At 44.6% G+C, this 14169-nt stretch overlaps 1 protein-coding gene across 1 annotated transcript in view; it reads right to left on the reverse strand.

Annotated features, from left to right (window-relative positions):
• The window catches only part of ampd3a (adenosine monophosphate deaminase 3a), a gene marked incomplete at both ends in the record, with an annotated part of 52614 nt that overhangs the window by 28166 nt on the left and 10279 nt on the right, over positions 1-14169 (reverse strand). The window lies entirely within an intron of this gene.

The raw sequence follows: 14169 nt of genomic DNA on the forward strand, positions 1-14169 counted from the left end.
GGGACTTGACCGTGGAATAGTATCCATGGCACCGCTACTCAGATTTCGACCATATCTAAACTTAGCATTGTTTCGGTTTGATCTCGGCAGCAAAGGCATTTGAAAGATCTATTGTATTGTAGAGCCACCAACCAAACCATCCCAGTGCTGGATCACTCCGGTGGAATTCAATATGAAACGCACTCAGGAATAAAGGTTCCTCTCTCCTTATTTCTACATGATGTCCTTCTATAGCACGGCCTCGGTTGATACAGCTACAAGCTGATTTTATTTGTACTTTATTTAAACCCGGGAGTGAATTGAGGGGTACCCTCATTTTCAATGACCCCAAGTTTACACGATGGCATCAACAAATCCAAACACATGCAAAAATACTAATAAACAGTTAAAAAATAATGAAAGAAATGTTATACAGCCGGAGGAAAATATGAAAACAGTAGTACAATAGAACAGAATCAAGCAAAACAACTACAGGTCGACAGTGGACGGCCATTGATCAAAAATCGAAAACGTCCAAGAGAGACAAGGGAACAAAATTTGAGGTCAAGTTGCAAGCGATTCCATGATTCCACAAAAAGCAGTCTTTCCAGACTTCAGTCTTTCCAGTCTCAGTCTTTCCAGACTCAGTCTTTCCCGTCTCAGTCTTTCCAGACTCAGTCTTTCCAGTCTCAGTCTTTCCAGGCTCAGTCTTTCCAGTCTCAGTCTTTCCAGGCTCAGTCTTTCCAGTCTCAGTCTTTCCAGGCTCAGTCTTTCCCTGCTAAGTACTTCCAGACCCCGTCTGTCCAGGCCCAGTCCTTAGCATAAGACCAAACAGTCTAATTCAGCTACTCAACTATTCTTCAGCTATTCAGCTCAGGCAGAAGCTGAAATGTTTGGCTGCGCCATTCAAGGACATATCGTGTTGTTTTAAGAGATGTAAAACCGGCATTTTTCCTTTATTGTGTGGTTCGTATCGAATAAAATTTGTATCTATACGATTCAATTACAGCACGTTTTAGAGGTTTGCACTGCATTCGTGTAAACACTGTGACTGCTACGCCTCCGTACCTATCGCTGAATCAAATCAAATCAAATGTATTTGTAAAGCCCGCAATCACACGTTAATGTCCCCATGGGCCAGACAAGTCTTTTTTAAACAAGTCAAGAAGAAACATCACAATAAATCAAGAACAAAAAAAAGCCCATCATGAAATCCAAAACAACACTCCCCAGACATACCCCAGTGACGGTAAGGAAAAACTCACTAAAAACCTATAGCAATAGGAAAAAAAGCACCACAGGCAATGTGGAGGAGAGAAACATTAGAAGGGCCGTTCAAGGGGGGATCCCCCTTCTTGGATGTCGGTGATAGTAGTGTTGCTATGGATGATCGATGGGTGGAGAATAAAACAGGTGAAATAGTTGGTATCTAGGAACATATACGTGTAATAAAACACAAATATGTACATGCAGTAGCAACTGGGGTACATGAGAACATTTTTGAAAGATTTAAATAGAATAGAGCTAAGAACAACACTGCTGTGTTTCCTTATAGAAACAGAGGTCATAACCACTTGTGGCAAGCGTGACAGCCCTACATAGTTGTTCTGCTGCGGCACGTAATATCAACACTACCGTGCAGAACACGTATCTCTCTGTGTCTCAGTCTGTTATCAACACTATACCGTGCAGAACACTTATCTCTCTGTGTCTCAGTCTGTTATCAACACTATACCGTGCAGAACACTTATCTCTCTGTGTCTCAGTCTGTTATCAACACTATACCGTGCAGAACACTTATCTCTCTGTGTCTCAGTCTGTTATCAACACTATACCGTGCAGAACAAATTTTTCGGTCTTGTTTACAGACAAATCAAACACACCTGTGTGGACTTACAAAAGGAAAAGAAAAAAGAACAAAATCCAAAATCAACGACCGAAAAAAAGGAATAGGCACAATCATGCTTATTTTTGCCTATCCTTTACAAATTCTTAAAAACTAAATATATTTTAATATAAGAAAAACTTAAAATATGCTGCAAGATATAATTTTCTATATATATATTTTTATATTTTTTATATATTTAAAATTTTTATATTTTATATATATATCTTTTTATATCTTTTTTTTTCTTATCTATCTGTGTCTCGGTCTGTTATCAACACCACCGTGCAGAACACTTATCTATCTGTGTCTCAGTCTGTTATCAACACCACCGTGCAGAACACTTATCTCTCTGTGTCTCAGTCTGTTATCAACACCACCGTGCAGAACACTCCACACAGTCTGCAGAGACAGTCGGTCACTGGGCCAGAAGACACAATTCCTGTCCCAAAATAGGTCTTTGTCTCTGCCTCTGCCATCCAGGTCACTCAGGTCTGGCAGCCAAAACCTCCTCGCCATCCCACGCACCAGGCTGTCAGCCATGGGGCACCGTGCTTTTTCCGCGCCTGTGGAATCAGCTGCCAGGGTCCATCAAGGCCTCAGACACTTTTTTGTATATATATATATATATATATATATATATATATATATATATATATATATATATATATATATACTGCTCCTATATTGTGTTTTATGTTTTTTTTTTTTTTTTACTTTATTCATTTTAAACATTTAATTTAATTTAATTTTCCTTCTGCTTTTAATTTTTTATTATTATTATTATTATTATTATTATTATTATTATTATTATTATTATTATTATTATTATTATTATTATTATTATTATTATTATTATTATTATTGTCAAGTGACTGAAGTGAGGGAGTCTTTGTTCATAATTGTCAACCCAAAATGAAAATGAAATATAATACAACTATAATATTCCTGTTTTTTTTGGTAAAACCACAGGAATACTATTGTGGTTCACCTTACATTTCTATAATATTAAGATAAGATATTCCTTTATTGATCCCCTTGGGGAAATTCAGGAAAGCTTCGTGGCCACCAGTATGGGGAATCACTGCAGTATGTCTATGGTAAATCTGTGAGTGTGTTTACTATAGTTACTATTCTTTTCACAGAATGTTTAGGATGCCTATTTTTCCTTAATGTTGGAAGAAACACAGATTGCACCAAATACTACAGCACCAAATATTGCAGCAGTACTATAGTATTTCTATGGTAAAACCACAGGAATACTATGGTGATTCACCTTACATTTCTATGGTAAATCTATAGTATGTACAGATCCAGCTCTTAAAAATCGCACCTCTACTGCAAGGGTCGCAGTATCGTTAACGCCTCGTTATCAGCACTGCCAGGTTAGGTGCCAGGGGAAAAACAACCGCCCGTGCCGCACTGATACGACGACTAGCCGGCACCACATGGGGAGCCTCAACAAAGACACTGCGCATCTCCTCACTGGCCCTGGTGTTCTCTGCCGCCGAGTACTGCGCCCCGGTCTGGTGCCGTAGCACCCACGTGAAGAAGCTGGATGTTGTTCTCAACAGTGTCCTGCGGACAGTCTCTGGTTGCCTACAAGCCACACCGGTAAACCAACTGCCCGTACTCGCTGGTATTGCCCCGGCTACCATCAAACGAGAAGCAGCCACACTGGCCCTTTCCCGCAAGGCACAGATCAGTGCATCCCACCTCCTTCACAATACCACCACAGAGACACCACGAGATGGAGGGACCAGTGGAGGTCAGCAGAACCATCCAGGCTGCACCTCTACATCAATGACCCTCTGGACGTCCCTGGTCAGGACTTGCCCCGGAAGCAGTGGACAACCCTCAACCGCCTAAGGACCGGCGTTGGACACTACGGCACCTCAATGAAGAGGTGGGGCCTCAAGGACAGTGCCCCATGCGAGTGTGGAGCCCCTGCACAAACTGTGGAACATATAATCACCAGTTGCCCCAAACACCGGCCACCAGGCCCGGACTGGCCATCGGGACGAATCCCGATGGGCCGGAAGTAAAGTGGGCTGGCCGGTATGTAGTGGCCCGCACACCGACTCACACACTGGCCCACACATTGGGCCGGTGTGTGGGCCAGTGTGTGGGCCAGTGTGTGTCGTGTGTGGGCCACTAATGTGGGCCGGTGTGTGGGCCGGTGTGTGGGCCAGTGTGTGAGTCGGTGTGTGGGCCACTAATGTGGGCCGGTGTGTGGGCTGGTGTGTGGGCCAGTGTGTGGGCCAGTGTGTGAGTCGGTGTGTGGGCCACTAATGTGGGCCGGTGTGTGGGCTGGTGTGTGGGCCAGTGTGTGGGCCAGTGTGTGAGTCGGTGTGTGGGCCACTAATGTGGGCCGGTGTGTGGGCTGGTGTGTGGGCCAGTGTGTGGGCCAGTGTGTGAGCCACTAATGTGGGCCAGTGTGTGAGTCGGTGTGTGGGCCACTAATGTGGGCCGGTGTGTGGGCTGGTGTGTGGGCCAGTGTGTGAGTCGGTGTGTGGGCCACTAATGTGGGCCGGTGTGTGGGCCGGCGTGTGAGTCGGTGTGTGGGCCAGTGTGTGAGTCGGTGTGTGGGCCACTAATATGGGCCTGTGTGTGGGCTGGTGTGTGGGCCAGTGTGTGTCGGTGTGTGGGCCGGTGTGTGGGCCAGTGTGTGAGTCGGTGTGTGGGCCACTAATGTGGGCCGGCATGTGGCCCAGTATGTGGGCCGGTGTGTGGGCCGGCAGTGGCGCCGGCAGGATTAAATTCCATAGTATGCATGCTTGCTCGCACAGAAACAGTCCATCCAGATGATGTAGCCTACACAGCGCTCTACTACAGATACACTACCCAGAGCGCAACGACACACAGGTGACAATAGTGTGTGTGCGCGCGGGCCGGAGTGACTCTGAACGTCTCAGGCTGAATTTGTGAAACACAGAAAAAAGGCATTTATAATGCATGTCCCCTTTAGATCAACTTTCCAGCCCCCTGTCAACTGGCAAATGATGTCAACTGTCAACCTGAATTAACATTCAGTATTCAATATGGTCTGATATTAACTCCCCGTCCCAATTTAGTCGTTGTGCCCATTCCCCCCCCCCCCCCCCCCCCCTACCTGGTTGTTGTGCGCATGTTCTCCTACTAGTCGGTACAAGGGAACCCTGAAGTATCCGCACGCTTCCTCCGACACGTGCGGCGACAGCCAGTGGCTCTCTTCTCACCTGGCAGCGAGGGCTCTCATTGGTGAAGTGTAACGCGTGGGAGGTCACGCTGCCTTTCTCAAGTCCTGCCTCCGCTGAGCAAGCGCCCAGACCTGACCTGTAGGCGTCGCTGTCCACAACGCCAGTTTCCCACCCACGGCTTCCGTCCCCCTAACCCAGCCAAACGAGTTAGTATAGCGATCAGCCCAAGCCAAGGCAATGCTGACTCCGGGAGTCGAGACCGCAGCTTCTTGCATTGGTGACGAGCGCAATCTCCGCTACGCCACCTGACCGCTATAGAATGTTCTATTATGACATCATACTGTGACATCACAAATGTTCTAGAATGTTTGTTTATGACATCATACTGTGACATCACAACGGAACATGTTTGAGAGACATTTGAATAATATAAATAATGTTTGGTAAGGCTGTCCCCGAAGCCTGTTTTTGGGATTCAAACTTCGTCAGGGTTCTTCGACGTTCGAACCTTCGTTTTTTATTAAAAAAAAAAATTTTTAAAAAGTATTCTCATTTTTTCTTTTTTATAAATTCTTTTTTATTTTACATTTTTTATATCCTCAAACTAAATCCTCAATTTGAATAAAGTGATTAATCTGATTAAATTAGTATTTTTTCTTTTATTAAATCAACTTTCCAGCCCCCTGTCAACTGTCAATGATGTCAACTGTCAACCTGAATTAACATTCAGTATTCAATATTGTCTGATTCAATATTAACATTCAGTATTCAAGTAGAACAGATCACCTTTCCACAGCAAAACGGTAGGCACGGCACCTTGGTCTAGAAATGCAGGCTTCAGTCTATGTTGTTTAGTCTATCTGTTCAGTACTGTTCAGTAGCCTACTGTTTCAAGATGCACAATGAGATCTTCTGAGAGAATTGTTGAATATAGAACACAAATGTTCTAGAATGTTTGATTATGACATCATACTGTGACATCACAAATGTTCTAGAATGTTTGATTATGACATCATACTGTGACATCACAAATGTCTATTATGACATCATACTGTGACGTTCGAACCTTCGTTTTTAATAAAAATAATTTTATAATTTTTTTTAATTTTTTTTTTATATCCTCAAACTAAATCCTCAATTTGAATAAAGTGATTAATCTGATTAAAGAGTATTTTTTCTTTTATTATTTTGTTAGTGATGTAATAAAAAATAACACTTGGAACAAAACAAAAAAACGATAATATACGATTGGTAAACACTCTGATTAACCAAAACACTTAAAAGAAAACTGGATGAATTATTATAATAATATGTGGTTGGCACTTCTTTATCGTTGCTATTGTAGATAACTGTGGCAATTCTAGAGTTAATACATGTAAAATATATGTATTTTATTCATTGATAACCCAAAAAAAACAGTGAACAAAATGTGTATTTTAGCAGCTTTAGGGGCTACAGGCGTGTAGTTCACCAGTTTGATAAGAATCTATTATTTGGGAAACAGAAAATACTCTGTTACACTATAACCACTTATAGGGCTGGGCGTGGGCGATATGGCCAAAAATGATATTGCGATAACAATATCGATAACAATATCATATCACGCAATATCCATAATTATCGATATTGTTATAAGTATTTAAAAAAAAATATATATATATATATTTTAAACAACAGATGTATGTTTATTTTGCAGCAATTCTTTGTCGTTGCCGCCATCTTTAGTGTTACAGCCCCTCACACTCCAGTTCTCAGGCTGCAGCTGGTTTGAAAGCTAAAGTAAACAGGCTTCTCTGCTGGCTGTGGCACCAGGGGAGTTGAACAGTTCTGGCTCTGCTAGTTTCTTTTCTATCTTTTGGCGCTTTTTTGGTGGACAAACCACCGCACATGTGCACCGTGACTCGTGACTGGAGACTAGCTCTGCTAGCACACATAGCCTACTACAGACGGTTTCAAACTGTATTTTACATTATAAAGCAAACAAGAGAAAAATAAATCTCAATTTGGTCAGTATTGTCATTTGGACAAGCAAAGCTGTTACAAAGGATCAGATTAAACCGAATATATATATTTATTGATTGATATATATTGCATAGTATTTGTATATCGTTTGATATCCCTTGTATATTCCTTGTACATATACACGGAATATCCCTTTAGCCCAGACCATAATATTTCATTCTCCTATTGGACAGCGGTCCACCGGCGCCAGGGACCGGCCTCCGGAGTCAGGTTCAAAGTCACCGTCAAGACATGTCTGGACATGCCCGGCCTTGCCCAGGGATACGCGACAGAAATGAGATTGGCACTAGTTTGTTCACTGTGCATATAAATACGGCGCAGGTGAATACAGAAGTATGTTACCCAATAAGTTGAAGCCTCACCCACGATACAACGTGCAGTGAAGTATGGCCTGTTTGGCCCCAGAATAGAGCATTGAGACCGCGTGCGAATTAATAACTGAATTGTCAGAGTTTGGCGCTATACCGTCGAGTGCGACATATTTCTATTAAGTCAATAATAGTCTATTTGTGTATAGTGTATCGTGCGGCTAAAGTTCTACAGTGACCAGCATCCCCAACGCTTCCTCGTATTAGCTAGAGTTCTTATCCAGGCTGGGCTGCTGTTATGGCGCTTTCACCCGAGGAGACCTAGACGAGAACCGTGTGGACATGTACACTGGATTAATCTACCCGACGACTGCATAGCCCTTTGCGGCTGGAATATATTTGCTTTGGTCCTGTGATTTATGGAGCGGAGAATCGCCAACGCCTGCACGTGTTGGATTTACCCCGCGAGGAGCCAAGTCGAGTCGGCGCCTCAGAGAGCCTGAGGCCGGCTATGTGGAGCTACAGTCTACGGAGAACAGCTGTATTCGTCTGTGGATCAAGAGGCTATTGCACCGGCTCCTGTACCTGGAGTCTCCTTAGTCATCGTTGACCAGACTCTCTACTACCGACAGATCTTCTACCCCTGCTGGCTTACAACCAGGGGGACCCTTCCAGTATCTCCCGCTATATTACTAGTGTACCATAGATATGATTCCCTAAGATTCAGGTTGTATAATTACCTCCTGCGTAACCAGAGAATGGACATTCATTGTTGATTTGCCTACGCACATTCCTTTGCCTTACAAGTGCATTCAAAGTATAATAGAAAGTATATTATGTACCTTTTGCTCCATTAAATACTTGATTATACCTTTGTGTGGAACCGATTTCATTGTGGGAAGTGTTCATCATATTCATATATCATGTACTGTATGGCCAGTAATTAAAGTACATAAAGCGGTAGTGGTTTAATGATACCATACTTATCAATACAGTCAGGGAATTGTACCCCTCAGTTACAAAAGCCATTACTTTAAGTTGCAGGCAAGAAAGACAAGTCTGTCCACTGTCTCTGGGTTTGTATAATATATATATATATACCATCTTATATATCTTTACATATTGTTTTCAAAGGCATTTTTTTTTTGGTCTCATGAGTGTTTTACAAAGGTGTGTGAGAGAGAGAGAGAGAGAGAGAGAGAGAGAGAGAGAGAGAGAGAGAGAGAGAGAGAGAGAGAGAGAGAGAGAGAGAGAGACAAACAGACACGATATAGACAGACAAATGATCTATATCCTTTGCTATTTTTTTTTATCCACTTTTTCTCCCATTTTCTATATTTTCTCCCATCCCAATTTCATATCATCCAATTCAACCCTCCCCTGTCACGAACGCTGTTTCTTGCCTCCCACAAGCCGGCTGCAATGTGGACTAAGTCATACATAGCACAAGTCCCCTCCGGTACTTGAGGTAACAGCAGTCGCATCTTTTCACCTGCGCAGCTCGATCTCTCAGTGGTGAGGAGTAACGCGTAGGAGGCTCACGCTGCCCCCGACACTTCCTGATTCTACTGCGCAGGCGCACCAACCGACCTGTAGGAGTCGCTGTCCACAACGCCCAATCCCCACCCATCAGTTTCCCACCCCCTAATACGGCCAATGTCTATTAGTATGAACGACCAGCGTCTCCAGCATTCGTGGCGAGCGCCTTGCCCACTATGCAACGTAGCCGCCCTATCCTTTGCTATTTTAAGCTTGTTCTGGAAGAAATTACTGTGAGTGTCAACCTTTAGTAAAGTCCTGTCCAGGGGTGCAGTGCTGGGCACATGCGGTCAAACAACGTTTGGGCTTCGAAGTGCGCGCATCCTATTATTATGCAAAGTCTAGGTGATAAGTGCCTAGACTTTGCATAATAATAGGATACCGTTTGGCCTTCGCCCATATTACGACTGCACCCCTGGTCCTGTCTTTAGTTATCCTAAATAAATCTTATACAATTGATATCTTAATTATAACGTATTAACCTTAGTTGTATAGTGCATAATGAAACGTTTGTCAATCTGTATTGTTCTAGAGAAAGAATGGGCATTCATTCAAGTCAAAGTTAATTTATCATGGATGATTCCATCATTCCAAGCTGTGAGAGAGAGAGAGAGAGAGAGAGAGATAGAGAGAGAGAGATAGAGAGAGAGAGAGAGAGAGAGAGAGAGAGAGAGAGAGAGAGAGAGAGAGAGAGAGAGAGAGAGAGAGAGAGAGAGAGAGAGAGAGAGAGAGAGAGAGAGAGACACACACACACACACAGACAGAGAGAGAGAGAGACACACAGACAGAGAGAGACCGGAAAGCGAACAGGCTCTTGGAATGGGTGTCTGGGAGGAAGTGGGGGTCTTTCGATGTTGATTAAACGGCAAGCAACTAATGTCATGAGTGCAAAATTAAAGGACAATAAATCTAATCTAACTGAAATTGTGTAGCACAGACCTTTCTATGGATCAAAACCTCAATATTATTATGGTGTAGTTAATACTTCATGAGGCACTAAGATGTTAGTAAAAAAAAATGAATGTATGCCAATGACAGGAAGTAATGGTGTGTGTGTGTGTGTGTGTGTGTGTGTGTGTGTGTGTGTGTGTGTGTGTGTGTGTGTGTGTGTGTGTGTGTGTGTGTGTGTGTGTGTGTGTGTGTGTGTGTGTGTGTGTGTGTGTGTGTGTGTGTGTGTGTGTGTGTGTGTGTGCGTGCACTGTGCACGAGTGCACATCTAGGGGCGGGGTGTAGATTTTGGTCTCCCTGATGTTGACTCCTTAGCCACAGCCTTGGGTTGTTTAATACTGGACGAGTGTTTCATAACGGCCGTTGTGTGTGCCGGTTTCGGGGCCGGTGCGTGGGCCGGTGCGTGGGCCGGTGTGTGGGCTGGTGCGTCTGAATGTCCCGGGCTGAATTTGTGTCCCAGTCCACCCCTGCCGGCCACCCGTATGGAGAACGCGGTCTGATGGAACTGGATGATGAAACGTTGGCCTGGCTTGCCTCAACGGAGCTGCAGGTCTAAAGCCACACGCCAGAAGAAGAAGTGCAGAGCAGAGCTCAGAGTCCTAAGAGCTGCATCTACATATTTTTTTTATAGTAGTGTACATAGGACCCAGTGCCTTAATTAGCTAACATTGTATTGCATTATCTCAGGACTTTAACATGTCTATTTTATCATGTCTATTTTATGTCTATTTTATTATCTCCTACTTATTTTATTTACTATTGTATTATTGCACAATCAAAGCGGGCATGGCCACCCGCATTTCACTGTATGCCCTGGTATGTATGTGACAAATAAACCTCTTGAATCTTGAATCTTGAATAATGTGATATCTGGATCTTATAAACAAGTCACAGTAACGCTTTTCTAATGTTTGACCACCTAAATTAGCCTTTTTTTTTTTTTTTTGCCAGAAAGGCAGCCATACTAGAGGAAAGAGAACCACACAGGCATTCCGTGCTGGGCCTCCATTGTCATCTGTAACTCGATGCCAATTTTCCATTCTGGTGACGAGGCCTCTCCCGTTCCATACACACGGCAGCCAGCACCTTTCCTCTTTCCAGTAACGACAGCTGCGTGTCAACAACTCCCTTGACACAAACACCACAGGTGCAGTTATGAATATTCACAGGCTCGCTAATCAAACGCTGCATTGACCTAGAGATGGGTTCTAATGAATCACTCCTCTCATGCAACGAGATACTCGGTTTCGTTCTTCCGTCTCGTATGGTAAACAGGCAGATACACACACACACACACACACACACACACACACACACACACACACACACACACACACACACACACACACACACACACACACACACACACACACACTATACATTTGTCTCTGTGCACTGATGACCAGGTTTGTATGTGTTATGAATGAGTTTCTGAGTCGCAACGATCAAACATTTATTCGATGGAATCCTTGAACTATGTGTCATCCAAACTAGGCCACCACCACACACATACATGCTGACCTTTAAACTAGTACACTAAATTAGCCTCCGACAGCCTCGAACCCTCCGCTCACCAGCACCATGTGACCACCACGTATGTTAAATACCACGGCCTTATCCGTATACCACCACCTGAAAAGGATCCATTTCAGGTGGCGAAGTGTGGGGTATTTAACTCAGGAATGAGTTCACACCAAGGCTCTGCCATTGCAAGGTTTCTACCTCGTTACAACCTCACCCATCTCAACCCACGCCACTCCACAGTGACCCCAGCTGGAGAGCTGGGCTCAAACCATATTATCTGATTTAACGGCACCACTTGTAATGTTGATGGTCACTATACTGTAGGCAGGGGAGTAGCTGGGGGGGGGAGGTTAGGATGATTCCAAGGGCCCAGCACTGGAGGGGGGCCCAGAGAACACTATTATTATCTTGTTATTAATATGGTTTTATTATTATCCTAAAGTAAGTTAATGTAGAGGACTCAAAAGTATAATTGCCTGTATTAAAGAAAAAACGTCACAAAAGAAACAAACAGGTGCTTGTTACTCTGTTTGACAGAATGAGCGATTGTATACTACAGAGCACATCAAAATGTAAGTGTCTGTCAACCTAATAGTGTGCTTGAGTAGACAATTTGTGTTGGAGATGGGATTACAGAGAGACAGGACAAGTAACAGCTTTTGTATGTTGAGTTAAGTATCAGAAAACATTGTCACAAGAGTAGGGGAAAATACATGCCTAACCTAGTGCGACTCAAGGTTCTTTGGTAGACTATTGCATTGGTCCATTCATTGAAGATGAACGCAACGCGACATCCTTTATAGGCTCACCCACCAACGGTTCAGGTGCTGAACTGCTGATCCGAATGTATAGGTAAAAACCATATTATGCGTTCTTTTCATCAATAAATAAATGCCCCAAATGTTTTACACTCGGGCGCTGACGTGCGCTCGCATTGATTGGGGGCCCACAAATAGATTATTTCATGGGGCCCAGAATCTCCAGCTACGCCCCTGACTGTAGGCACCAGCAGGCCCCCTTTTTTTTTGCACTCGGTACCTGTCCTCCGACAGCCTCGAACCCCGCACCCTCCGTTCTCCGGCGCCATGTGACCACGTATGCTAGTAAATACCACTGTCTTATCCATTCCGCCACCTGCACAAAGGATCCAATTCAGGTGATGAAGTGGAGGGAATTTAACTCATATCGGGAGTGAGTTTACACCGAGGGGCGACCATTGCAAGGTTTGTACCTCTTTACACAAACAGACGCTGAAGCTGAAGGGACACTTCTGACTCTTGGACCCAGAACTATTTACTGACCGATGGTGTTGATGACACTTCTGACTCTTGGACCCAGAACTATTTACTGACCGATGGTGTTTTGATGACACTTCTGACTCTTGGAACCCAGAACTATTTACTGACCGATGGTGTTGATGACACTTCTGACTCTTGGAACCCAGAACTATTTACTGACCGATGGTGTTGATGATCAGTAGAGTCCTTTCTCAGCACCATCCATGCTGTTCTTCATACTAGCTCCTGCATTTTGTCTCTAGGCATTACACCTCCTGCTCTTCCTCCTCCTCCTCCTCCTCCTCCCATCTCTCTTACCTTCAGGGCTCCTCAGAGGCATGTCTGCGGGGTGCTGTCTTCTCATCTTCTCAACTGATGGAATCTCACTTGGAGTCAGTGAGATTCTGTACAGACTAGCTGGTTATGGTCTGTCTCTCTCTCTATCTCTCTCTCTCTCTCTCTGTCTCTGTCTCTGTCTCTGTCTCTGTCTCTGTCTCTCTCTCTGATAATGGAACTGGGAGAGACACTCAGTTCATCTCTGAGCGTGTGGTGGCACGCGGCCCATGGTTTTGTTTTCTTGAGTGCCCCTCTTTTTCTATTTTAAGAAAAGTCATCATGTGGACAGAGCTGCTAATCCTGGGGATGATGTGTGGCTGTCGACAAAGACACAACTCTCTGGGCGAGCCGCCGGTTTCTGCCCACTGCCCCCCAGACCGACAGCCCTCTCACACACGCACACACTGTGTACACACACACACACACACACACACACACACACACACACACACACACACACACACACACACACACACACACACACACACAAGTACTTTATCATGGATGAACAGAGCGAGAAAGAGAGAGAGAGAGAGAGAGAGAGAGAGAGAGAGAGACTTCTCACATCACCACCAAGGACCGCAGCCAGTCATTTATCGCTATTGCCTCACTCTTCCTGAGTGCCTTTACAGCGTGCACACACACGCATGTATGTACACACACACACTGAGTTTTTGACCTTGGTATTAGGTGTACGACGGCATTGCAGCAGAAAAGACATAATCCCACGGTGGGCTGTCACTCTGCACGCGGATAATCATCCTCAACACAGATCAGCTGTATCGCTCTCACTCTCTCTCTCACATTACCACCTCGCAGGGAGGCGAGGACACGGACCCCTGATCCGCCCTGTTGTCCGCACACCGTGTCCAGCCACAACACACTAAGCCGTGAGGTCGCTGTGAGCGTCACGCCGGTGTCCCGCCGTTCACAGCTGAGCAGCCAGAGGGATACTGTGTGCCGGTCGGAAGGTACGAGAACACACAATACGACATGCAGTACATGGCAAAAGTGTATGTGGTGAAATACCTATAGGCGTGGTTCTACCTGGTTCTACCTGGTTCTGGTGGCGGTCAGTATTCCCAAAGCCCCCCGGTGTCTCTCGGTGTCCTTTTATTTCAGTGAAGACAAAGACACACAGTGTTAAATTAGCCTCCAAAGGCAGACACACA

This window comes from Notolepis coatsorum (genome assembly GCF_963971535.1).
Source record: "Notolepis coatsorum genome assembly, chromosome: 2".
In the NCBI taxonomy this organism is placed as follows: domain Eukaryota; kingdom Metazoa; phylum Chordata; class Actinopteri; order Aulopiformes; family Paralepididae; genus Notolepis; species Notolepis coatsorum.